Here is a 25,380-nt window from a genome sequence, read left to right as displayed (position 1 = left end):
TGGACATAGCAAGTGCTCAGTTCAAACTAATTAAACATAATTATGTATAAACTTGTGATAACACAAAACTGCATAGTACTTCTTCAAAATAAAAGATCCAATTCCAAGACTACCAACTCTTCTACAGCTAGGAAGTGTAAACTGACTTTGTCCTGCTGGCTCTTCTCAAAACAGATTACATGGCACAACTCATCACTCAGTGTTCAGGGCCAAGTGTACAATCATATCAGAGCAAAATAGTGAGGGTGGAAGGGTCAAATGTATAAAAGTGAATAAAACAGTGTTACTTCCTATTAAGCTGTACAATTACGATTCATGTGCAAAAATTCTTAACATATTCTCTAGTCGTGACTTTGAAGAAGCAAAAATGAGCTGGGACTACAAAAGATTTTTCTCCCTAGTTCAGGATGCAACTTCCTGAAAAACAGAAAAGTCCCAAATTAAACAGTATTTATATGAGGAATACATAGTGCTGAGAAAACAATTTCATTGGTATCTTGTCATTAAACTGATTGAATAAGACAAATTCATTTGCATCATATGGTCATAGTCCTAGTGTTTTGCTCGCTCAGATATCATGGCCCCTGTGGAAGAAGCAGGAATCGTTCATAAGGCAAGATGTATTTGATATGACAAAGAACCTTTGCTTGACCAAACTTTAGTCAGGCTCCTGAACCTTCTTCTAGACCATCTTGACAAATCCTGTTTCAGCAAGAACCCTGCTAAGTCAGTTCAGCAAGAACCCCTAGCCCAGCATCAATATCTGATCACCTTGCCCAGGCTCCTTATTCCCTACCACCCCCAGGTAATGTCTGGTCACATAGCCAGTCTTCTGCACAAATCTTTCAGGTAGATTTAGACAGAATCATCCCCTACCCTGACCCTGATTTTATCTCTTAGTAATTTTCCATCTCCTTACCTCTGTCTTGCTCTTGAGCTATAAATTTTCACTTGTCCATGTTACATTCAAAGCTCAGACCAATCTTGCTCCTCTACTGCAAAATTCCATTGCTGTGGTCCCCATGTCTATCGCAATTGTCCTGAATAATGTCTCCCTTATCGTGCTTCACTAGGTGTTAGTGAATCATTTTTCTTTAATAGAAAGATATGTTTTATATTTGTGCTACCCAATCTAATAATCACTAGACCCACGTGGCTCACAAACACTTGAGATGTGGATCATATAACTAAATTTTAATATTATTTCATTTTAATTATGCTTAAAAAGCCAAATGTGGCTACTGACCATACTAGACAGCACCACACTAGGAAACGATGAAGTCCCACAATGGAAAAGGCCCAGATGCAATTGCTGCTTGGAAGGGAGCCACTGAGAATCCGTGGTGCCCGTCAGACTGGGATGTGAGCAAGAAATAAACATCTATTCCCTAAGGCTTGAGATCGGGCGGCATTAATTATGCTAAATGACACCGAGAGGTGCTCTCATTGTAACCATTTTGTAGATGAGGAAACTGGAGCACCGAGAATTTACTTCACTTGCTGAGGGCAGATAGCTTCTAAGTGGTAGAGCTAGGCTAGAGCCAGGCAGTCCGACATGAGCGTGTACCCCTGCTCTTAAAATCTTTGCTCTACTACAGTACTGTAGTATAGATGAGAGCAGAGCAGAGGGAACACTTTATGGTCCACACGTCATTGCTTTATATTTTAAAATGCATTTGTAAGTTTGCTAAATTATATAATGCCTTTTCCATGTGACTCACAAGTAATCAAATCCTTAGACAGACTTATCAATTACCAAGGCAGCATGCACATTTCTCACACACATAGAAAACCTGCTGTCTGGTTTCTTTGGAGATGACAAGACATAGGGACACAATGAAAAGTGAGTCAGCTGTGCCCAGACTGAAAGAACAAGAAGTTCTGTAAATATGAAACAGATGGGATTTCCGGAGCTGTTCTCGTGCACTTGGGCAGTTGGCAAGGGAGCTGGGTTTTTTAAATCCTTTTGGTATTTTTTTACCAGGATCTGAGTTAATCTAAACCAATCACAACTGTGCAGACCCTCAGCCTTTCTCATCTATAGTAGACTTGTATGACAGATACACTCATCTCCCCTTAAAAAGCTATAATTTAGCCTGATTGTCTCACCTGGGTCCCTGACTTACACACCGGCCTTATGGAAGACTGAGCTCTTCTTAGCTTTTCTCTTTCCCTGAGATCTATTTATACTTAGATACTTAGTATGTGATATGATAATGTGTTCCCATGTCAACAAAGTTTGTAAACATCTTATGTAGCTGACATAAGAAAAACAAAGGTACTGTTTATTGAGCATCAATTTTGTAAATTATGTATGTTATTTTCTATAAATCTTAGCAAAGACAGGGAAGTAGTATAACTACCCACTGTTTAATTTTACCAGCAAACTCTTACATGGTATTTCAATAAGCCAGGTACCTTTCCAAGTGAATTAAAGTTAGAACTCAGTCTTCACAAAAATTAGAAAAGTACTGTAATTATCATCTCAGTTTCACAGGTTGGAAATGGATGTGAAAAGACATGGATTAACCTGCCTAGTCTCACAGAACTAATAAACAGAGCCAGGATTTTGAAACCCAGGCCTTCTGGCACCAAAGACTACACCCTTCCCTCCTCTGTCTACAGTTTACAAAATACTTGCTCAAGATGACAAAGCTAACATAGAGAGATGCTAAGTTTGAAACCCAGGTTCCTATGGCTCCAAACCCCAGGCTCTCCTTCCTCCCTGGCAGTGTCCCCCAAATACCTTGAGAATCCCTTGTACAGCTTGGTAATAGAGAGCCCCAATCTGTTCAGGTCCTCTGCCAAAGGACCTAAGAACTACTGCAGAAACTGCACACTGAACAAGAGACCTGAGTGACCTCTGTGGTTGGCAACGTGGGAACCCCTGCCCTGCTGCACAGGCCTCCTTCCTGTGGTTTCTGAGCCCTTCCTTGGGGTTGCAGACCTCTAACACAAACTTATGGCACAAGTACTTCGAGGCACACAGCGCATTTTGCCTCCCTCTGTGTGTGAGAGTGTGGATATGCCCGGAAATGCCAAGGGGGTGTGTGTCGCTCAGCCTTCCTGCCCAGAAACCTCTACTTATCCTGTTTCGTTTCTCTGCCACAGGGCTTGTGTGTTCCCTATTTGGCCTCCTACTCTTCGTTGCTATCCATTGCCAGATGTCAGGAGCTTACACCTGACTAAGTGGCTCCAGCCATCAGTTGGTCCCTGTTTCATGGGGGAGATGCAGCAGGGACTTGAAAGAGACAAACGCATCACTCCAGATACCTGTATGGGAGGAGCAAAAAGAGGAGTCAGCCAGTCAACAGCTCCACCATTGGGACCCTCCAAATTTGGACTGAAAATATCAAAATATATCAATACCTTGACTTAATGAATGAAACCATGGTTGTGTTGGTATAAATCCCTCCAGCAACTTCTCTCCCATCTCTACCTTTGGTCTCCTTCCCAGAGATTTCCAACACCCTAAACACTGTTCCATGTGGTTTGTCCCGGGATGTGTGTGTGTGTGTGTGTGTGTGTGTGTGTGTGTGTGTGTGTGTGTGTTGGGGATAATAGTGTTTATTTAGAATAAGCAGATGGATGAGGCCAAGCCAGGGCATCTGAGGAGTCCAAGGGCAAACCACACAAGCAGGGATTACCATGGAAAGTGACTGAAAAAGCAGCCGACTTTGAAATCAGGAATCTGGAATTTTCCGCATATCCATTCTGTAGCCCTGGGCAAGTGAAGATATTTCTCTCCACGTATATTCTCTCATCTCTAAACAGTAGGCTGGATTGTATAATCTCTGGGTTCTCTTCCCACAGGAATATTCTATCTCATAAAGGCAAATTTCATCAAATATAGAAGACTAATAGCAACTGAAAAAAAGTCAAGCACAATATAAATTTAAGTGAGACAAAAAATCTTGCACTAAGAACTCAGTAGTTCCTTTACCAGAACGCAGATAAGTATTGGAGACAACTGCGCGGAGCCAGGCATGATCTCGTCATCTGCCCTCAAGCATAACAGTCTTGGCCTATCTTCCCGCCCACTCCCAGGATAACATCTGACCTGGATTACAAGGGAGACTTGGAATTTGCAACCTTATGACCTAGTAATGTGGCTAACCATTTCCAGAAATATAAATATCAAACACTGCATGACAACTCAGAGTTGAGTCATCAGGGAAAAGAAGCCACAATAGGTGGTGTGGGTAGGGACACAGGAAACCCATACTGAGAAACCTGAAATCTTCTCTCTGTAGCTCTTTCTTTCTCTGGGCCACTCTCATGAGGTCGGACCAGAATAGGTAAAGGCTGGCCTTCTAGGAGATAAGTAGCCAATCCAAGACAGCAGCACTCAGTTAAAGTAAATCTGGGTAGCCTGGCAAGTACAATGCAACCTTTCATCACCAAATTGCTTAATGAAAAGCCCTGACCCAAAAAGAACAGATTTGAAGTTAAAAGAGACCGCAACAAGGATTTAGGACAAACACTTATTTCAGAGACAAGAAAGAACTCCGAGTACCTAGAAACACACATTTTATCCCATCTTGATGGGCCTTGAAATAGGAAATGGCATTTTATATAAAATCTGCAGTCTTCCCTTAGCTACAGCCTTGGTACATTGTTGGTATTGTCTCTATCACATACAGAAAAACTGGAACTCCTGAATACAAAAACTAGTATTTCTATCATATTTTTCCCATTATATAATATTTCAATATAAAAATCTCTTGTGCAGCTTTGAAGCTGGGCCTGGTGGGGAAAACCTGTAGTCTCAGCTACTCCAGAGGCTGATAAAGGAAGATCAATTAAGCCTAGGTGTTCAGGACCACCCTGCGCAATGTAGCAGTTCCCCATTTGTAAGGAAAAACAAATCGCTTTTGGCCAAAAACAAAGCCCATGAGGTAGGATTTATAATTTTTCTTTGGAGATGAGAAAAGCTGAGGCAAAGATGAATAGCTAGGAAATGACAGAGCCCAGATTTGAATGGAAGTTCAGATCCCGGATTCTTTCTAGTACTCTGTAGCTCCTACTGCAAAGGTGTATTGCCTAAGTAGCACAGCAGAGAACATAAGAATCTGTCAAAATTATGTACCAAAGTCAATGTACACCCAGGTGTTTTCTGCCTCCATCCAGTCTGATGAGGCAGAATCAGTTGTTGAATATTTTGAATATCAACCCTGTTATTACCAGTCATCGTGACAGACTTATGCAAGGTGATTAAATACCCACACACTGGGTTTTATCTCACCCGGCTCAGCTACAGACATCTAAAATCCCAGACACTGTCCTGAACTCCACTAGCCATCAAGATGTCCTTTAAACAACTACCAGCTATTGACACTGATGTGAAGGAAGGATCTGAGAGGGGGCATCTGAAAGGAAGGGAGAGAAAAGACAGGGTTCCTGGGAGCAGAAGCGAGACAAAAGTAGAAGAGCTGAAAAGGCCGGGGTACTGGAAGGTTGGAGCTGCCAGACAGGGCATCAGTGGATGTGGTATCAGCAGGCGGTGACTTGCTTTCTCGCTCATCATCTAATTCTTATCTTTCTTACAATCCTATGAAATTGTTATTAATCTTATACTACAGATCAGAAAGCTGAGACTCAATGTCAGTCTTGCCTATTGTATAGTCTTTTGCCACAGGCCAGTTCTTCCATTCTCTCTTCCTAAATTATTTTCCAAAGTACTGATTAATCCACACACCAGTCCTGTGAAATGCAGTGAGTAAACTGAGCATCTGGCTTACAGGTGAGAAGTGAGACGCTGAGGCTACGAGATACAATCATGGCTAAGTAAGGGCTAGCAGGCACCCTGGGAACCGTCCCATCTCATCTCACTCATAGTGTTTCCTGAAAGCTGTCTTGAGTACACTGCACATTTTAAGATTCCCAATTAATTGGGGCTAAATACTCTGGCTAGTTGAAGGAAGAGAGGGATAGAAAAGTAAGGCATTTTAATGATGCCAAAGAAATAGAGGTAAGAGTTGTAATCTGATAACATGAGAAATGCTACAAAATTATACTTCAGCATAGACAACACTGGGCTCTTCTCCTAGTGAGATACACACTCCAGGAAAGGGTAGAAAAAAATACTTGCTTTCTCCCCCTCAAAAAAAATTTTTGAAATGTTTCCAAAACCATGTGCTTTTCGTGATTTTATTTTTACAGAATAATCTAGAGAAACAAATGGCTTTTTATGTGGATACTAACTACAGATGTATCTACTATTTGCTTAACACTCTGCTCTGCTCTGATCTGATCGTTGCTAATTTCCCACTGGACTATTCAATTTTATATGAGAGGAAGGAGGGGACTTGAAGCCAAGCCTATTTGCCCTCAGAAACACTACCACACTTTATACAAAGAATCCTCCAGTGACTTGAAAGACCTACTTTTACTCCTTAAACTACTGATAAAGTAACCGGCCAGCTTCAAAATGCAAGACAAAAGACAATTTTTTTTTTTTTTTTTTTTGTACCGGGGATTGAACTCGGGTCCTTGTACTTGCAGGGCAGTCAGTGTAACCACTGAGCTAAATCCCCGGCCCTAAAAGACAAATTTTTAAATTAATAAATGGAACAAAATAAAAAGACTCTAATGAAAAGCTACAACATTTACTCCATTTCTGTACCTCATAGTGGTTTGGGGTAATAGAAAGAAATGGGTGACTGAACTTGCAGTCTTCTCATTAAAATTCTTTGGAACTAAAAAGCTTTCTCTTGATTATGGTGTAGGTTAGCATGAAAGATAAAGTCTAGGAGCCACTTTGTAGACCACAGCTTATTTGGAATCCAGAGGAGTCTAAGAAAATAAAAGTTATCACTGAATGCTTTTCATTTCCCCGCGGTCACTTATCTTTAATGAGTTCAATTTGGGGCTCCATCTATTTTTTTTTTAGCAATGTACACCTGGGAGCTTTGCTACAAAATTATTTACAGTGGGAAGTCTCAAAATTACTTAGCTGTTTAAAATCTGAGTGGCTGTTTACATGCATTCTTCATGACAACGTCTTTTGGCATGTAACGCAATACCTTGGGCTTAGTACGTATCTGATAAACATGTGTTGAATTAAATGGAAATGTTGATTTCCTTAGACCCACCATTAATCATTTATTCTTGGCAATGCCAGGATCTCAGTCATTGAAAGAAGAAAAATTCAAAATATATTTCTTAAGTACACAATAAACTATTGACAATGTTTGATATGATGCGACCCTAATTTGTATTTGCTTGAAAGGTGAATATAAGGAACCACGGGGCAGGGGCATGGAAAGATTGGGGATATCACTAGTTTTTAGGAAAACTGGAGCTCAAACTAGAAATTCAAAGCCTGCTCTGTAACTCTCTGTCTTTCTCTGTCTGTCTTCTTCTGTCTCTGTCTCCCTCCGTCTCTGTCTCTGTCTCTCTCTCTCTCCAGCCTTCATTTCTGCTCTTCTCTTTGTGAGCTCCATTCTCTTGCTGACCACACTGACTTCTCCAGTAGGGAAGGAAACTCAGATGAAAAAACTCTTCACCGCATACCTTCTCTCTCCAGCATAGGCTAATTTGTTCCCAGTTTGGGAAGAAAAAAATCTGAGAAAGTAACCTGGTTGGTCAATGTAGGTTCAAGTCCCCACCTATGAACCAATCAACTATGTCTAAGGAAACAGATATTACTGCTGCCTTCTCATGGCTGAGCAAGGAGAGAATAGCTATCAAGAGGTTTGAGGTTTGTCTCTCAAAAGAAAGTATGAGAGTGTTGCAGCTTGGGCAAAACAGCAGGTGCTCTAAGCAGATGTGGGCCAAATGGTGACTCATCCAAACTGGTTGCTTTTGTTGATAGTTAACTTTATCATTGCTATTATTAAGATAATAAAATGGTAATGTGAATTTGGATCTTCCATGGGTTATAAATAGAATGATAATATGTTTACAGCTCTTTAAATTTTTTATTAAGGAATAATATAAATGCAATAAACCATACAAATTTAAAATGCATATTATGAAACATTTTCACACACACACACACACACACACACACACACATCTATGAAACTACCATAATCTTAAAAATGATCCCATCCATTACATCTAGGTTTTCTCCTGCCCTTTTTTAACCCCTCTTCCCAATTCTTCCTCAAACCCATTTTCTCCCGACATGTTTTAGTTTCCCATTGCTATGGCAAAATACCCAAGAAAATTAATTTAAACAGTAAAATATTTATTTTGGCTCATGGTTTCAGAAGTCTCAGTCCAAGGTCTGCCAGCACCATTGCTTTTCCATCTGTGGTAAGGTAGAACATCATGGTGGTGAGAGCCTGCGGAAGCTGGCCACTTCATGGCAGCGTGAAAGCAAGGAGAGAAAGACCTCCTACAAGAAGGACCAAGAAACAGATATAGTTCTCAAGGGCTCAACTGCAAGTCCCATTCCCCTTAACCTAGGCCCCATTCTGTGGTTCCATCCTCTCCCAATTATGCCATGAAAGTATGAATCTGTCAATGAAAAGGTAGAGCCTACTTGGTGCCGCCTCCTTCCAGAAGCCCCACCTCTTAACACTGCTGTGCTGGACCAAGGCTTCAACACAAGAGCTCTGGGGGATCCAAACCATAGCACCGTGTAATGGTCTCCTTTCTGTCACTATAAAGTAGTTTAAAGTTTCTAGAATTTGGGATAAATGGAAGTATACAGTATGTACTCTTTCTTGTCTGATTTATTCAGCATAATTTTGATGTTCATCAATGTTGTAGCATATTACCAATATTTCATTCTTTTTACTGCTAAATAGAACTCCTTTATATTCCTATTATCTCTATTATTGTTATAGGCAGAATTATGTACCCAAATTCCTATACTGAATCCCTAGAATTTAGTTCATCAGAAGATGGCTGTATCTGGAGAAAAGAACTTTAAAGAGATAATTAGGCTAAATCAGGTCAATTAAGGATAGTCCTAATCCAATCTGTCTGGTGTCTTTATATGAAGAGGACACTTGCACACAGACAGAGACACCAAGGATGTAAGTGTCAGGAAAAGACCATGTGGGGTATTTTGTTATTCAGCCCTAACAAAAGAATATGTACAGTATTACCATAATTGTTTATTACTCTGTTGTAATGGGCAATGAATAAACTAATAAGTGGTTTCCACTTTGGATCTACTGTAAATAAATCTACCATAAATAAATAAATAAAATAGACCTATTGCAAGTAACACTGCTACAAAAAATCACAAGCAAATCATTTCACTTGGGTAAATTCTTAGACTATATGACTAAATCATATGATAAGTGCAGTTAGAGTTACAAGAGACCACCAAACAGTTTTCAAAGTGGTTGTTCTAGACTGGGGATGTAGCTCAGTGGCACTGCACCTGCCTTGCAAGCTCAAGGTCCTGAGTTCAATCCCCGGTACCAAAAAAGAAAAAAGTGGTTGCACTATTTTACATTCTTGCCAATTGTATATCAATAGTATATGATGTTTGTAAATGGGGAGGGGAGGAGGGGATGAAGGGAGGGCAGGGACAAGGGGAAAAAATGAGAACCAAGACCACCTGTCATGTAAAGGTACAAGATCCCAATAATGAATGTAACTGTACTATATACCTAAAATGTACCACTCAACTCAATAAAAGAAAAAAAATAGTATATAAGCTTTCCAGTTGCTCCATATCACTACCAAAACTTAGTATCTCGACAATCATTGTAAATGTGAACACCCTGATATGTAGTAACAACATGTTAAGGTTTTAATATGCAACTCTCTAATGACTAAGGAATTAGAATACTTTTTACAGCATATTTACCAACCCTATATTTTGTTCCATGAAGTATCTATTCTACTCCTTTTTTTGATCAATTTTTAATTGGTATGGTATTTTTTATTGGATTCCTGACAATTGTAAATTTTATCTTCCCAGGAATTATATTTAAAAAATTTTTTATATTACTACAAACATCCTTGAGTTCCATTCTGGAGTGAAGGTAAAATACATGGAAAAAGTTGGATCCTCTTACAGATTGCTGTTAGATAAACTCTGTTAGGAGGAACTAGAGTGCCATTTAACGTAGGGCTATTGTGTCTGACTTTGAAAGAAAGACCTCTGAGCTCCCCACGAGATGCCCCATATATTTCAGTTTCCTACTATGTTGATGCAAATAAAAACTATTTCCAGTCCTGCTTGTGTCCAATCCAGGGATTGCTTCCTGTAATTCTTCTGAATTACTCTTTCCTCAAACTCAGGTAATCTGCTCACGTGGAACCAGCACTCAAGAGCTCAACTGTGGGGGACAACGTCCTTCTCCAAAGTTCTCCTGTGCCACTATCAACTATGGCTTGTTTAGATGTCCCATTCTATCTCCTCAACTCACAGAGGCAGATGGACTCTAAGGGGTACGCCTTACACACACACACACACACACACACACACACACACACACAAAACCACACACATATACACACACACTTCTGGATAGTTCTCCCGGGAAAGAAGCTGAGGCTGGCACACAGCTCACTTCACTTGCTTCCTATCTCTCAGGAACATTATTCTCCACTGACTGATAGTCAATGTCTTAAAGACCATGTATTTGAGGGGTTGAGATTCTTAAAAATTATTTCAGATCAGAAGGTATAGCCAGTCTTTTTTATTCCTTTTTTTTTTTCCTCCTGGAAATGGAATGGTCTTCTTTTTCCAACATATTTACATATTTTTGCGTATGAAAAAATTTTTGTAATCTAATTAGGAGATTTTTTTGATCTGCCTAGAATTCAAGGTCTGTATCATAGGAAATTGATATATTGGTTTAAAATACAGATCTGCAAATCAGGAAGTAAATATTTAAAATGTGTCACATATTATCTCTGTCGCATATTCCTTTTTAAACACTTTATTAACATGTAAAAATGTTTAAGTCTCCTTCATGAGCTATTCAAAAATAAGTCTCAAGCTGAATTTGACCCCTGGATCACAGTTTGCTGAACCCTAAGATAGGACAATGTAGTCTCTGAAAAAAAACACCCCTCAAATCTTAGTGGGCTAACAACAGTTACTTGTTTCTCATGGTAGGTATTCTGGGTCCATCTGCTCTTGTTCTTTAAGCTGTGATTCAGAGATGGTGATTCTTTCCACCTCCTGGCTCCTCCATTTTCACACAAAGCATTTAAGATCATCATCCTGATGGAAAGGGTGTGGAAGAATTCACTGGGAGGATCTCCTGGGCAACTCTTCAAGGTATACATTACTTCTAACCACCTTGCTTTGTTCCAAACTCATTTACATCAGCACATCCAAGTGTCAGAAAAACTGAGAACACTTGTTTTGCTGTGTGGAGAGGAGAAAGAAGAAATAGACTTAAGGAGAAGCTAGTTAATAAATGCACAATGGATTTAAGTAGCAGCGTGCCAATTTTCCAAAGTACAGTGTGTATCTCCTTTGCCAGGATATTAGTCATCCTTTTGGCATTGTATAAAACATGTCAGGTGAGGAGTTTCTGGAGTTCCTTTGAGAACTGTATCCTACTATTGTTTTATCCTCCTCTATAGCTCCCAAATCTCAGCACAAGATTCACATTCCTGGAGAAGTGAGCTTGACACATCCAGTCCTGTAGCTCCCACCCTCCCCTTCCCCCTTCCTTGTTGGTCCATGACAGAAGCCATTGCTGCTCATACCTTAATAAATGGCAGGATTTCATTAAGAATTCAGATCTCCCAGTATCAGAGGGGTTTTCCCAGATATACTGAGATAGCTCCTAACTGATCTGTGCTCTCTTTGAAGGGACAATTTTTTTTGTCTTATTCTTTTTAACACTAGTGTCCAGAACATAACTAAGTGCTAGAAAAAAATTTCTGTATAAGTTAATTTTGTACCAAACAATGATTCACTCATTAAAGTTCTACCTATGAAAGATATGCCAGACTTTACTTTGGAAATCAGTCACCACTATTCAAATTCATTTCTTTACCTCCACTGGGGATGTTCCCACAATAGTCCTTGTTATCATCTCTGAATTAGTGAGGTGTATAAATGTATAAATACATTACTAAAACAATGAGTATTTCATTTGACTAAAGCATAGAACACAGGAAAAGAAATAGAGACCATTGCAATTATTTATTTAGCTTTTAAAGCCTCTGACAATAGCAAAGGTTCTTCTGCCTTCCACCTCATGCCACTCCCTAAGGTGCAGGTCACATTCAGCTCTGGAAGGAGATCCCAACCCTCTCTCAATTGGTTCATTCCAGAGCACTTGGATTCTCCTGCCAACTCCCTCACTTCTCCTTTCGGTTCCTACACGCATACATGAATAACCACCTTTCCTGGCTCCACAACATCCCACGTGTCCTGCTCAGTCCCTTCACTATTACATGCATGCTTTCAATGCTTCGGGTCCTCTCAGAGGTGGATGTACTGTGAAGCCGAGGAACTGATGACGCTTAACTTCAGAGCTTTTCCCTCATGCAGGCCCCGCTAAGACTCTGTTCCTATCTGCCTTTCTTGTTACTCTGTGCTCTTTCACAGGAAAGAGGCCTTCCCAAATGTACAGCCTTCAGGACCCACAGGACCTGGCTTCTCTCACAACAATCACGTCTGGCTAGTTTAGCAGATGTTCTTGATCGCTTTGGGGGTTTTAAATCACTGCATTCATAAATAGTCTGCCTCAGACCTTTCCATGCCTTCTTTCTCATCGTTTCCTTTCCCCTTGGAAAGGGGTGGAGTAGGCTTTCTCAATCGAATTGTGACTAGAATCCTTTGTTTGAACGTGTCCTTGACATCTTCATCTCCACGCTAATCAGCTTAGAAACATATTTCTTCCAAACAGACTCTTCACCACATCACACACAAACATCTCTTGAGAAGCTATACATTACTCAATTTAATCCCGTGTGTAAAGAGCATGAACGTTAAGGTCAGACTAAGTTCAGCCCTGGAGATGGCCTGACTAGTGAACTGACCACATATAAAACACTGAAACTCTTAGAGCCTCGGTATCTTCATCTCTAAAATGAGGCATTTGGTCTCATGTCTACTAAATATAATTCAGCTTTCTACTCAATACAAGTCCCTTAGGAGAAGGACTTAATCTCATTAATTCTCTGGCATATAGGAGATGGTAAATTAATATCTGTAGATTGACAGGCTTTAGAGTAGAAATAACAGTATATAGACACGTTATAATGCTAAATGAGACAGAAAAAAATATTAAACTAATGAACTCAAAATATTTCATACTTTGCAGGAAGAGAGACTGAAAATAATAGATGCTCTAAAAAAGATGCAAGGAAAATAAAGATGAAGGCTGAATTTTGCCTTCAAATCTCTTTTATAACAAAATAATAACTACCTTCTAAAAATGCTAAGATAATTTAGTATTATTGCCTTGATTTTCAATTGGGAGCTCTAAATATAACTAAAATGAGGCCTCACAATAAAGATAATAGTTTTTAAACAATATTCCCTATGGAACTTGGTATCTAAATAACAGCATATTTTGTCTTAATATGACAAAAATACATTATTTTTTCAATTTAAACTATAGCAAGACTGTATGTGTATGTGTGTATTTACGTATATACACATACACACATTATGTATTCATTTCAAATCCTCTAACAGCTATTTCTATCTCTCAGTATGGTATATGATTTATCCTCAGGAGAGTCTGCTACTTTGCTAGAGAAAATATGTTAAGGAGTGGTCATGAAAGAATGGAGCCAAGGCCTAGAAAGACCGGTAGAGATCGACTACCTCGGAGTGAGAATGGTTATATGTTAACTTGAGACCTACTCTGAGGGTAGTAGAGGCAGGGAACTTAGGGTCTTGGGGATTTAATGCATAACACACGTGACTTCATTTTGAAGGAGAGTATGTAGGCCCCAATAACACAGCCTTATTCTGAGGTACAGGAAGGAGACAGTCAGTATAAGACCCTCTAAAGAGTCAGGACAGAGTTGTGGATCAGAGACATCCAGTTCCCACGCTGTATGTCCTCCTTGGTCCCTGCAAGCCCTACATTAGGGATGTCACGAACAACAGGGGGAGGAGGAACACATCCTGGACAAAGCCGGATACCATCATGAGATGCCATGAGGTAAATAAGAAGAAACCTCCTGACTGGATAAAGAAGATGTGGTTTTTCTATAAAATGGAGTACTACTCAGCCATAAAGAATGAGAAATTAGAGTCATTCATAGGAAAATGGATGCATATTGAGGTCCTACTCAAGTGAAATAAATAAGTCACACATGTGTAAATACTAGATAATTTCTCTGGTGTGAAAAACTAAAAGTGTAAATAAGATCCAAATGGTATAAGTGACAATGTGAAATAGGAAGAAAAGGGCTAAAGGTGTAGGGGAAGTGGGAAGGGTAGGGGAAAGGAAATAAGGTCAAAGAAAAAAATATGAAAAAATGGAAAAAAAGTTTTTGTAAATGAGGGAGGAGGGGGTGAAGAGAGGACAGGGGTATGGGGAAAAAATGAGAACCAAGACCTGTCATGTAGAGGTACAGATCCCAATGATGACTGTAACTGTACTGTATACCTAAAATGTACCAATAAACTCAATGAGAAAAAAAAATTACTAACATTTAGAAACCACAAAAAAAAAAAAAAGAAGAAGAAGAACAAACCCCCTCAAAGGGCAGCAGAGACTGGATCCCTGAGGAGCATGCTTACATGCAGGTTCTGGTGGAGAAGGTTGGAGAGGGGCCAGGAAATGAACCTTGAGGAATAATAATCACAGAACTGAGGCAGCACAGTGTGGGATAGTGGGGGCAGGCAGCAGTAGGTGATAATCAAGACATGAAAACTTTCTCCAGGAATCCTCAGTTCATCAACAGAGAACTGAACTGTCTATGCTATAGGAATCAAAACTGAAAACCTGGACTGGGATTCCAGAACTCTTTTCACATTTTTTTAACACTTCAGTGCCCACTATTGCTTGTCTATGTGCAAATTAGCAAACTTCAGAAAGCAAACAGATAGCAAACACAAATTTTAAAAAAATATATACTTAGCTGCATAGCTTGTTGTTCTCATATTCGTGTTGATGGTTTTATAATATATGCAGATGAGCCAGTCATATTTCTTGCTAGTCATAATAATATGCTATTTAGATGCCAAGTTCCATAGGGAATATTGTTTAAAACAGTTTTTATCTGTCTAATGCAACCAATGTATCATGGCATCACTGCATTCCACACATAGAATTAAAGCTTCCAAATGCTCTGCCCTGAAGGTATTGTATGTAGCATTTTGGGTCATAAAGGCTATTTACATTTCTAGGGAACAGATTATTTTATTGTTTTCATAACTTCTTCTCTGACAGTCCAGGCAGCATATTGCAAGTATATTTAATGAAGGTTTATTTAGGTAACATAAATAAGGTGTTTAAACTCTCATCTGCTTACCTAGACCTGTTCTGTCAGAAGTGTATAACTACATGTAGAGAAGTAAAAATCAACTCTGACATCCTAGCACCACAGAAAATCACACCAATTCTATGTCATTGGCACGCTTCCTGAGGCCTGCCTGAGACCCTGGCTGAGCCAATAACCAACATGTAAAGAAAAATGTACACAAAGAAAGAACACTCATTTCTGGAAGGAAAGACAGATCTTTGCAACATTGTGCTACAGTATGCACTACCAGAAAAAATTGCAGAATTCAAATAAGATATACAATTTGTTGTTTGCTAAGCAATTGGTTATTTTCTATGTGATTATAAACTGGTGAACCAACTGTTCATTATTAATTCATTATTGAATAGGATTAACCTGCTTAAATAAAACCAGAAACTCTTGTTTAGCAATGTTTTTAAAGCTCAGTCATTCAAGAGCCTGGATATTAAAGCACTGTTTTCACCAAGCAGCATGGAGCCTCTGGTCAATTGCTTCCAATAACGGGTTGTCTAGTCCATTTTGCACACTTCTGTTAGAAAGTCTTTCCTAAGGAGAACCAAGTTCTACGCATCAGACTAATTCTACCACTTATGGGCATTTGAGAAGTAACTAATCCATCCTCTTTTATGTAATGGTGGATATATATCTTAGACATTTCAAAATATTACATTTTTTCTGCTCCTTGGTTTCTCCTCTACATTGTAAAGCATTCCTCATAAAGTCAGTTCCTGAACTTCGGATGACCTTGTATTAAGTCCTTTGTAATCCCAGGTATAAACATAGCCTTTTCCATGGTGTGAGTAAAGGTATTCTACACAGTAGTTCCACTGGATGTTAATAGAAAAACAAAGCTCCTTGGGCAAATAAATTCTATATGCCAAAAAGACTCACTTCCTTCACTTCCATCTGTATTATGCTAATATGCTTTTTGAAGTTTAAGAAGAAATAATGTAAGACATTCCCAAATATACAATTATATAACTTTTTAACACTTATGTTAGGAAATAATATTGACTTTCAAGTTGTACTACTCCAAATCCCATACTTAAATTTTCACTTCCTGACTGTGTGAGCTCAGGGAAATTCCTTATCCTCTCACAGGGCTGCTGGGGGAAACAGAGTTACAGGAGTTGTACATTTTACAGGATGTGGAGCCTGTAGTTAGGACTCAATAAAGGGTGGTCATTGTAATATTTCATATGCACCAAAGAATACAAGCTCTTCCCAATTAACTTTTTCAAATACAAACACTTCCAATAGCATAAAGATTCTTGAGTGCTTGCACTATATTCTTGCTTCATTTTTCATTAAAGGAAATACATATTTACAAGTCTCCACCTCCTCAAAGCAATAAAACAAACTTGTGTCCCAAAGCATGCCTGGAATGATAGGAAAAAAAGGGGAAAGGAAATTTAAGGAGACTCTGGAGGCCTGTATGTGTTGGATCAATACCACAGTTAGATCAATACCCTCACTGCAATATCCACCAGAAACAAAAGGAGAATTATCAAGTCTAATAAGAACACATGTGTACTTCCTAAACTCAGTGCAGAAACCTTACTTTAAAATGGCTGCTGTTGTTACAGGGGAGGGTAACAAGGTAAAAGAGTTTCTAGAGCACGTGATGATGAGGTTAAAGAAACAAATGAAGTGATGGGTAGCAAATTTCCTATTGAGCCATTTGCTTCTACATTTGGAGGTGAGGAAAGTGTCCAATTTTCTAAACTAATATGAAAATTAGAATATTTCTCAGCTTCAGCACCAGAAGAGAAAGAAAGGTTTCTACTCTACTCATTTCCTCTTTCACTCCTTTTAGGGTGAAACCAGGTTCTACTTCTTGACCTTCACAGACAGTTTATGTATTTAGTAGGTGTCACTTCATTGCTCCCCATTACATTTGACAACTGTAATACGAATCTCTGTCTATAAACTTAAGATGCAAAGAAGTAAATTTATTTTTTCTTAAATCTACCTGTTTCTGCTCCTAAGCTTCTAGTGTATTAAGTAACTGAAATTTAATCTTTGCCACCCCAGAGTTTTGTCCCTAACCCCTCCATGCCTGAGGGTTTTATCTAAGTCGTATTCAGGGGACTTGAATGTGCCCAGGAGGGATGGCAGCAAGTCCGCAGTTCCTGGCTCTTCCTCTATGCCGCTGGGCCCCCTGAGCCTCTCCCCTCCCAACCTTCTTCCGCTCAGTCCTTAATCCACGTCAGCTCTTTTGCTCCACAGGTTATAAAATCACAGAGCACAGCAAAGAAACTACTGAACTTTAATTGAGTATTGATAAAGGAGGATGGGAAAAGTGAATTGAGTTAATTAGTTGCTAAGGTAACTTCTCCCCCAGTTGGAAAGAAATCATCTCAAGATTAGAGCCAGCTTGGAGAAAACAAGCTTCCTTTTTTTTTTCAGTCCTTGAGAGAGTCTGAATAATCACAGCAAGGTGGGATGTAAGGCAGTGGCCCTGGGCATGAGAAGCCAGTGCAGGGCTGGGCTCCAGGAGCACAGTGAGGTCACCCCCAGAGGGAGTGGGGAGCTCTCTATCCTTTACAGAGAGCTGCATACTTAGTGAGGAGAAAGCTGAAAGCCAAGGGAGGAGGCAACCTAGCCAGAGCCTGAAAGAACAAGCAGCAACAGAATGGGCTACAAACATTTTAAATTACTTAGGTGACAAGTGCCTCCCAGGAAAGCCAGAAAAAGTACTGGGAAGAAAGGGAAAGATGTTATCAAGTGGACAGAGGGAAAAGGAAAGTTTGATGGGTTGAAAAATGCTTCCAAAGTTAGGGAAACAGATACTTCACAAGCTTTTTAAGGATTTATTTTATGTAAGTCACTCTGATGCAAAACAGCAATGACCAATAATGAATTACTCTGTTATTTTACTTAAATATTCTATGGAGAAATTAAGATGTGCTCAATCATACACCATCTCTGTCCTCTCAGTTAACTTTGTTTTCCCCAGCATCACAACAAAAATAAATAAAATAATAAAAAGTAAAGGATTCTATTCTCTAGGCCTTTGTACCAATTAGCAGACTCCCTATCCACTGTTCAAAGATGGCTACAAAGATTGCAGTTCATACACGGTAAGTAGGATAAACGCTGTTCTCTGCATTTTAAAGCCTGTCCCAGAATCCCCAGAGGCCTCTGCCCAAACTCTTTGTTCAGGTTTACTTTGGAGTTTAGTTACTCACTAAGGATTGGACGCCTCCAACAGGGCCAGGTACATCCAACTGCTTGCTTGACAAGTCCTCTCTTCTGACTTCACATCAATCAAAACATAACTTTTCACAATCTTCCCTTCCCAAACCAGGTGCTATTTCAGAGGTCCCTAGCTTAGCGAAGTCAGCACCAGCCTTCCCAGTCAGAAACCTCCACACCATCCTTAGCAAGCTCCTTGCCCCAACCCATTGATCCCAATTTCTAGTTTCTCTTCCAAACAGGTTTTTAAAATTTTCCCTCTTCTACAGAAAGCAGCTCCTCCTCCGCCCAGTTCCAGCCTCATCATCTTGCACCTGCCAAAGCTTCCTGTCTGATCTATGCATATCCAGTCTGCACTGCCCCATCTGTCCTCCACACTCCATCTGGGCTGATGGCCGTGATGTGCATGTCGGATGAGCTGCCCTCTGCATAAACCTCTCGGTCCTCCTCCGCTTCTCTTGGGAGGACACAGTGCCCAGTGTCAAATGTCCAGGCCTCCATAGTTAGGCAATGGCGAGTGTCTGCAATGACTTGAGCATTATCATCTTTTTCTTTTTTCTTTTTTTTTTTTGTCAGCTTTGAGTTTATTGGTACGTTTTAGGGACACAGTACAGTTACATTCATTGTTGGGATCTTGTACCTCTACATGACAGGCCTTGGTTCTCATTTTTTCCCTTACCCCTGCCCTCCCTTCACCCCCTCCTCCCCTCCCCATCTACAAACATTTTATTTCCATCTTTTCATTATCTCACATAGTCATTGTCTTTTGTGGTAAGTAGCCTTGCTTTCATCACATGAATGCCCCTGGTCAGGAAAGATTGAGTAAATGAATAAGTTTTTTCTTTCTATGGGTTTGTTCTTTTATCTCTCAAATTCCTCCTTCCTCTTCTCCCTTCCCCTCTGTTAAAAAACTAAATTCATAGGGTCTTCATTGAGACATGACTCGTTATTCTTCTATGCCATCTGAAAATTACTTTTAGTATTCTCTCTCAGCTTCTTTTCAAGTCCTTAGCTAACAAATTTGAGAGCATTATCATCTTAATCACACTTCCTTGCTCTCTCCACTCCAGTCACTCAAGTCTGGGAACATTTGCATGTGCTAATAGCTTTGCTGAAACCTGCTCTTCCTTTCCTTCTGTACTGCGATAATACTTCTTTAGCCAACCACTGCTTAGCCAACCATTGCTTCCGGAGAACCCTGCCCACATTGACAGGAATACTGCCCTTACTGAATTCCCAGTATGCAAGCCTGTCTCTCTCTCTCTCTCTGTAGCTTTTTTTTCCTTTTGTTATTAAGTATCTATTTCCCTAACGATTTGACAAAATGCCTGTCTGGCTCACTAAGGTGAAATGTTAGCCTCTGTTATAGATCATATTGGATCTCCCCCACCCGAAAAAAAAGAGATACTGAAGTCTGGCTCTCTGTGAGCATGTCTTTATTTGGGACATAGGTCTTTGCAGATCTAGCTAGTAAAAGTGAGGTCATTTGTATCGGCCTAATCCAATGTGACTAATTGCTCTTACACAAAGAGGGAAATTTAGGCACAGATACCGACACTTGAGGACACTATCACAGAGACACAGTGGCACAGAGGGAGAATGTTGTAAGGAGATGGAGGCGGAGATTACAGAGATGCTGCCTCAAGACAAGAACACAGGGCTATCAGATGGCAGGAAAAGCTGAAGGGTTTTCCCAAGAGTCTTCAGAGAGATTGTGGCCCTGCCAACACCCTGATTCCAGACGTCTTAACTCCAGAACCGAGAGTTAAGTTTCTGTTGTTAGGCCACCCAGGTTATAGTACTTTGTTGTAGCAGCCCTGGGAAAATGACAGACTATGGCCCCTGAGGACAGGAGCCTATGGATTTCCACTCAGCACTGGCTTCCAGCTTCCAGCACAGTGTCTGGTTATGTGATCATAACTTCAAACGGGAAAGACGACCGTCACAATTACCGGGGGGAGTTCTTACCAGGGATTCCTGCCTAGCAAGGAAGCCTGTTCCACTCCAAGAAGATTCATCCACATGTTGTTGAAATATTTTAATAAAAGAAAGGAGTGTTTCTTCTCCTGAAGGTTTCTAAGCCAGTATCACCTGAATCATTGGGTAGCACTCCCTTCTTTCCCTTTCCCTGAAATAGCTGAGTAATTGCATAATTTTCTTCTTTATTTCAGTTGCACAGATATTTGGCTCTGCACATAGGTGTGGTGATTGGTTAGTGGCCAATGAACACAAAACCATGGCTCCAAAGAATGTGCCTACAAAAACACCTCCCTTTGAATTAATTAAATTGAACTTCATCCCTGCAAGTTGGTTCAATGGTCTGTTACTGAATGCTGAGTCCTGGAAGAGAGACGATGTCGCTGTCTTTGTCTTTAAACCTAGCTGGAGCAATAAAAACAGGAACACATGACACAGGAGTAGACAGGGGAACACAGCAACCACAGCCACGCCTCGGAGCAGAGTCCTGAGGAGTTTAGAAGACAGGACCACTGGGGACGTACGCCAGATACTGAGTTAAAAAAGGAAAAGCAGGTAGTAACACAGTTTGTGGAGTATTAACCTCCATGTAATAAATATTTCTAAATAGAATGAAATCAAAGCTCCTATACACACGCATCTATATGTTTGGATAATCACAAAAATATAAAATTAGGAAAACATACGGTGACAAATGGGAAAGAGAAAACGCGAGTGTACCTTAGATTTTTGTACATAAATCTGTATCATCTGAATTGTTAAGAAGAGAGGTAAGTGGAACTGTAAAACTTAAGGAAAAAAGTAAAGTAAGCCAAAATATTTATCTTCATGCTTCTCTCAAAATGAGATTAGCCCAAGAGTGACACTGTTAGCTCTCTCGGGCCTATTATTTCTTCCAGGTGAGAATGATCGTGTCCAGGAGAAGCCCTTCCGCTTCCGAGTGAGCAGTCCCAGCTGGCTGCTCTGCGGCAGGCAGCGTCTGTCTGCAGATGGGCATGTTTCACCACATGGACTGCAGAGAATCCAGCGATTTGGGCTCCACTCCCTCCACCTCGCAAAATAAATACATAAATAATACATTGGAAGCCAAGAGAAAATCCTATCACCCTGATTCAGTAGCTCACATTGAGCAGAAGGCTGCCACAGTGTGCAATATGTAGGCAGTTGGTAAGGGTGACTAAAGACTTAATGTATCTGATAATGCCAAGTGCAAGAAATTAGTCAGAGCAAGGCTTGCAAGCAGCAGCTTATTAATGATTTATTGAATTTTTCTTAAGGTCAGTAGTTTATGATTTGCCATTTTAAAAATATACTGTAACAAAAAGATGTATATTTTGCTTGATAAGAATTGAATGGTTTTCTAAATGCATTTTTAAGAGGAGAAAATTAGTATGAATAGCCACTGCCAGCATACCCCATGTCCAATATAACCACGGGAACTCCAGTGCAGATAAGCAGTTTCCTTACTGTTGTTGGTAGAAATACATTTCTCAGAGGGAGAAAAGACCATCCTTAGGTCAGAAAGTTGGTGTTATCAGCTTGCAACATTATTCTTGCTGGGTAATTTTACATCAGGGACCATTATTTCACTTCAAGAGTACTGGAAATTCACAGTTAGCCTAATCAGTCATCTTACTCAGGGAACTTCAAATGCATTTTTTCATATTCTGACATGCATGCATGGCATTTACATTTCTTTCTGTAGCAGACAAGGTCACAGGTAGAAAATATGAAAGTTAATCAAAAGAACTGATGAGAGAAACATCCAGAAGCCCAGTGCTGTGCCCAGAGCCCTGACTCAGGACAAGATTCTCTGCCATTAGGGTGTGACTACTCAGTAAGGTGGCAAAGTAAAGTCCTACAGAAAAGGAGTAAGAAAGGGTGAGAAAAATTCATACCTTCTGACTACCTTTGAAAACACTCTCCTGCAGATCAGTGTCTGCCATTACTTATTAATGTATTTACTATTAAAATAAATATGTATTAGGTACCTGTCATCTACTGTGGTAGGTACTGTTCTACCCGCTGGGAACATGATAGTGCGTGGGCAGATAAGCATGGTGTCTTCACAGGAAAGGCCACTTGAGCAGTGACACAGTGTGACATGGTGAAAGGTATACAGACGGGATCCATGGTAGAGACATCTATCTATACCAGGGAGGGGAAGTCAGCATTCTGATCTTTAAGTGGGAGCACAAACAACATAGGGGAGGGTGAGGTTTCCAGAAACAAAAACTGAACATGGATGGTCCAGAAGTTTAAGAGAGCCTGGAGCTCCCAAGTAAGTGCAAAGAGGCTGGTATGGGTGAAACATATTTTGAAAACAGAAACAGTGAGAAATGAAGTGGGAGACGTGAAAAAGATGTTGGCTAGTTTCTTGAACTATGCCTAAAGGCAATGAGAAGTCACTAGCAAGTTGTCCGTGAGGAAATCACGTGATCCCATTTGCATTTTGGTAAATGCCCCAGCTGCAATGTGATCAGAATGATCCATCTAGATCAGAATCGTCCATCATAGAAATTCATAGGAGACATTAAGGAAACCAGTGGAGACGGGGATGGAAGGAAGTGTACAGAGTCCATTGATATTTAGGTAGTAGAGATATAAAAAGGAAAAGCCAAACCTGACCTCCAGATTTCTGCCTGTAACATCAGGTGCAGGGATCTGTCATTAACTTGGGGACACACAGGAGGGGCAAGCTTGAAGCAGAAAGCCCAGGCTTACGTGGTGTTAACAGGATGCTCACAGAGGGAGAATTTTTAAAATAATTATTCCAGCCTCTTACCATCTGGAAAGGAAAAGTCTCTTTGGAGAATATTCTGTTGCTGTTCCTGAAAGAGTAGATTGAATGTTCTCTAAAAATTAAAGTTAAAAGGTACCTCCTGCACCCTAGGAAAAGCTACATTAAAAACTTTACCTTCCCAGACACTTGGGAAAAGAAGATAAAACAATTTTCTTGGTCAATCCAGGAGTCCATATGCCTTCAAGAGAATGGTTTCGTCTTTCTTATGGGTATTAACCCAGGCTCAAAGGAATAGACACCACTGGGCAAAAACTGGGTGTCATGAACTAGTCAAGGTAAGACACCCAATAATCCCAGAAGATAACTCACCAGGAATGGGGACCTGTGGCTTTTCAATCTCATTGTAATGGCCCCCAAACCCCTGGAATTAGCCACCTGCTATATGTGTTAAGCTGAAATGAGAACTCACTGCCTTGGATAGAGTGTTGGAGAAGAGTATGTAGGGATGTGAGCTGGAGCCCAAGATGTGGCCAGCTGAGAGGGTCAGAATCAGAGGGCTTATGGCCGGGACAATGCAGTACCAGCTCTCAAAGACAACATACGACAATGAATACAAAAACAAGAAAGAATCCCAAAGGACATCAGAGATCAACTGTGTTTGGACTGAATAAATTTTGGAACATTTGGAAAAATCAGTGCTAATAGGAGACTTAAGAGAGATGTATTAGAATTTCTATTAGCAAAGGCATGTAGCACTTGAGCTACTAAATGGAAAAGTAAGACATTTGACTATCTACACTAAAAACTGGTAAAGTAGGGCACACTGCCTGTGTTTGCTATATTTGTTATGATGGCTCTACTTTTTACCAGTATTTCAAATCTATACCAGAAGGAAAAAAGCAATCAATGCTTTACAATCATATATTGTTACATGATTTTTCAAAGCGCTTTTGTAAATGTGGAAACATTTACTATTTTTTGCCATCTCATTATCCTATCTACTTTATTCTGACTACAAAGCTGTTCTTTTCTTTAATAGCTCCTTATATGTGATTTAGCTGGGGCTAATCTTGCCCAGAGGACTGAACCCAATGCTTGTTTAAGGAAAGGACAGATGTGTGTCCTGGGTGAATATGAATTTTCTCCATAATTTCCATAACCTGAGTAAAGCATGGGAGGAGAAAGGGGATTTCTTCAGAATCATTACTTTAAAAGATGATAAGAACAAGGAACCAGCTATCATATGAGAGGATATGAATAGCTGTGGGTTGAAAAAATAATCATTCATACCCTAAAGGATTGGAAGCTGCTAGATTAAGAAGAGATAGGGAAAATGCTGGGTTGAAAGACTTCCTAAGTTCCCTCTGGAAGGATACTGCTAGATGATGTGAAAAGATGGGGAAGGACAGCACTCTCTCTCCTTCATTCTGTCTTCTCCACCTTCTCCCTTATATTCTGGCCAAATGGAAATCAAGAATTCCTGAAAGTAGATTTCCCCTTCTTATGTTTGAGAAAAGTAAAACCCAGAGAAAACAAAGTCACTAAAAATGATACATTTCTTGACAGCAACTGTCCAATAGTCACATGTGTCAGAAACTAGATAAGACAGCAAATGGGTTCTTCCATTTCTTGATTTTATCTTATTATAAAGATTTCTTATTTTGTTAGAAGTTTCTTGTGGGTGTCAACACATTAAAACTCATCAAATAAATGAAAGTCTGTTTTGCATAAGTACATGTTATTATGCAAGCCACCAACACTTCACAGCAGAACCAGACTCATGATGCTGACCTTGTACCCAAGTACAGAGCCTCAAGAAAATGGCAACATTTTACTGCATAAATGCAGACTGATTCCTGCGTTTTCTTTTTCTCTTGCTTTAGCTATATGTTTGATAGATTTCTATTGCCTCAATAAAATATTTGAAAGAACAACTTAAAAGGAGGAAAGGCTTAGTTGACTCACAGTTTCATAAGATTCAGCCCATAGTTTCTTGGCCCCATCACCTTGGACCTGTGGCAAAGCAAAAAATCATGGTAGAATAAAACTACCCAACTCATGTTAGACAGAAAGGAGGGGGGAACAGGGAGAGGGAG

The 25,380-nt window shown here is 40.0% G+C and overlaps 1 long non-coding RNA gene across 2 annotated transcripts in view; it reads right to left on the bottom strand.

The window, feature by feature from the left end:
* Positions 1-25,380, bottom strand: part of LOC104867881 — a 587,910-nt gene that overhangs the window by 287,017 nt on the left and 275,513 nt on the right. Inside the window, exon 4 of one of the 2 annotated variants that reach the window (XR_781883.3) lies at positions 25,250-25,297. The exons of the other annotated variant lie outside the window; for it this stretch is intronic. This is a non-coding gene — a long non-coding RNA (uncharacterized LOC104867881). The remainder of the gene's footprint in view (positions 1-25,249; positions 25,298-25,380) is intronic. 2 annotated transcript variants of the gene reach the window in all.

This window comes from Fukomys damarensis, unplaced genomic scaffold (genome assembly GCF_012274545.1).
Source record: "Fukomys damarensis isolate Sample0158 unplaced genomic scaffold, DMR_v1.0_HiC HiC_scaffold_12, whole genome shotgun sequence".
In the NCBI taxonomy this organism is placed as follows: domain Eukaryota; kingdom Metazoa; phylum Chordata; class Mammalia; order Rodentia; family Bathyergidae; genus Fukomys; species Fukomys damarensis.
This window is presented reverse-complemented; position numbering and strand designations above follow the sequence as displayed.